This window comes from Lucilia cuprina, chromosome 6 (genome assembly GCF_022045245.1).
Source record: "Lucilia cuprina isolate Lc7/37 chromosome 6, ASM2204524v1, whole genome shotgun sequence".
NCBI classification, from domain to species: Eukaryota; Metazoa; Arthropoda; class Insecta; order Diptera; family Calliphoridae; genus Lucilia; species Lucilia cuprina.
This window is the reverse complement of record NC_060954.1, coordinates 9,856,495-9,859,439: the sequence shown is the minus strand read 5'-3', so window position 1 is coordinate 9,859,439 and position 2,945 is coordinate 9,856,495.

Below are 2,945 nucleotides of genomic sequence, written 5' to 3'. Positions count from 1 at the left end.
TTCAGTTCTAGTTCAGTTCTAGTTCAGTTCTAGTTCAGTTCTAGTTCAGTTCTAGTTCAGTTCTAGTTCATTTGTAGTTCAGTTCTAGTTCAGTTCTAGTTCAGTTCTGGTTCAGTTCTAGTTCAGTTCTAGTTCAGTTCTAGTTCGGTTCTAGTTCAGTTCTACTTCAGAACTAGTTCAGTTCTAGTTCAGTTCAACTAAAACTTAAACTTGGACTGAAAAAGACCTAAAGTAAAACTGAAGTAGAACTGAACTGAATTAGAACTAATTACTAATCACAAAATTTATTAATATTCAAATTTTTTAAGGAATATAAAGGCACTCGACAACTTATATTAGGATCTTCTGCCTCTGACGTTTGCTGGGTATAACTACAACTTAATATAAATTATTCAAAATAAAACACTCACCCTTAAAACACCTTCAATCTCATTCCTTTGCATTATTTATAGAATAGACAACTCTACTAAATAGAAACACTTGTTGAAATTGTTTTTGTAAAAAGCCGCCAATAATTACTTAATGAATGAATTGGAATTGACACTTTTTTCTTGCTCTGCTTTTACTATAAAAATTTTTCTCTCCTTTTTTTGCCAATAACAACACATTTGCATAAAGCAAATACACAAACACTTGTAAAAGAGGCTTTTGGGAAAATTTCTAACAACAACAATAACGCATAAATACCGCTAACTACAAAAACAATTGCATATTTAACTTAGTGATTTTTTTGTTTTTAATTTTTCTTTGATTTATTTCATTTAATACAACATTTTAACACAATATTACAAAATTTTTTTTTGATATTTTGATTAATAACTTAATAACGATTACTTTTTAATAGATTTTGTAATAATAAAAACACTTTTACTTAATTTAATTAACACTGAAACGCGAACAACAGATTAATACGACTGATTTTAGTGGCGAACGCGAAAGAACTAAGATGTTAAATGCAGAAGGGTTGCCAATGCAAAAGGGAATTTCTTTTTTAAAGGATTCTCTTGTTAATCAGGGAATTTGTTTTGAAGGAGTAGCATGTGGTAGATATATATTAAAACGTTAAATTTTAAACTGAACTAAAACTCAATGAGAACTAAACTCGGCATGAAAAAGATCTGAAGTAAAACTGAACTGAATTAGAACTTTATTACTAATCAAAAAATTTATTAATATTCAAGTTTTATAAGGAATAGAAAAGCACTCGACAAGTTTTATTAGGATCTACTACCTCTGGCGTTTGCTGGGTATAACTACAAATTAATGTAAATTATTCAAAATAAAATACTCACCCTCAAAACACTTTCAATACTTATTATATACTCGTTGCGTATTCCTGCCGATTTATTTGCATATTTATACACTCGACAACTCTACTAAATAGAAACACTTGTTGCATTTGTTTTTGTAAACAAGCCTCCAAAAATTACTTCATGAATGAACTAGAATTGACACTTTTTTTCTTACTCTGCTTTTACTATAAAAATTTTTACTCTCCTTTTTATTTTATTTTTTTTTTTGCAATAACAACACATTTGCATAAAACAAACACACAAACACTTATTTAAGACGCTTTTGTTAAGAAAAAAATAGTAACAACAATAACGCATAAATACCGCTAACTACAAAAACAATTGCATGTTTTACTCTGTGTTTTCAGTTTTTCCTTGATTTACTTTAATAAAAACTATGTTTTTGTTAACTTTTTTAAATATTTTCATAAATAACTTTATAACGATTAGTTTTTAATAGATTTTATAATAATTGTAACACTTTTACTTAATTAAATTAACACTAAAACGCGGACAACAAATTAATACGACTGATTTTAGTGGCGAACGCGAAAGAACTAAGATATTCATGCAGAAGGGTTGCCAATGCAAAAGGGAATTTCTTTTTTTTTTTAAGGATTTTCTAGTTAAACAGGGTATTTGTTTTGAAGGTGTGGTATGTGAGTTCTATTAAAACGAAATAGAACTTAACTAGGACTGATCCAGAACTGAACTAAAACTGAACTAGAATTGAACCAGAACTGAACTAGAACTGAACTAGAACTGAACTAGAACTGAACTAGAACTGAACTAGAACTGAACTAGAACTGAACTAGAACTGAACTAGAACTGAACTAGAACTGAACTAGAACTGAACTAGAACTGAACTAGAACTGAACTAGAACTGAACTAGAACTTATCTAGAACTGAACTAGAACTGAACTAGAACTAAACTAGAACTGAACTAGAACTGATCTAGAACTGAACTAGAACTGAACTAGAACAGAACTAAAACTGAACTAGAACTGAACTAGAACTAAACTAGAACTGAACTAAAATTGAACTAGAACTGAACTGAAACTGAACAAGTACTGAACTAGAAATGTTCTAGAACTGATGTAGAACAGAACGAGAACTGAATTAGAACTAAACTAGAATTGAACTAGAACTAACCTAGAACTAAATTAGAACTGAACTAGAACTGAACTAGAACTGAACTAGAACTGAACTAGAACTGAACTAGAACTGAACTAGAACTGAACTAGAACTGAACTAGAACTGAACTAGAACTGAACTAGAACTGAACTAGAACTGAACTAGAACTGAACTAGAACTGAACTAGAACTGAACTAGAACTGAACTAGAACTGAACTAGAACTGAACTAGAACTGAACTAGAACTGAACTAGAACTGAACTAGAACTGAACTAGAACTGAACTAGAACTGAACTAGAACTGAACTAAAACTGTACTAGTACTGAACTAGAACTGAACTAGAACTGAACTAGAGCTAAACTAGAACTAGACTAGAACTAGACTAGAATTGTACTAGTACTGAACTAGAACTGAACTAGAATAGAACTGAACTAGAACTGAACTAGAACTGAACTAGAACTGAACTAGAACTGAACTAGAACTGAACTAGAACTGAACTAGAACTGAACTAGAACTGAAC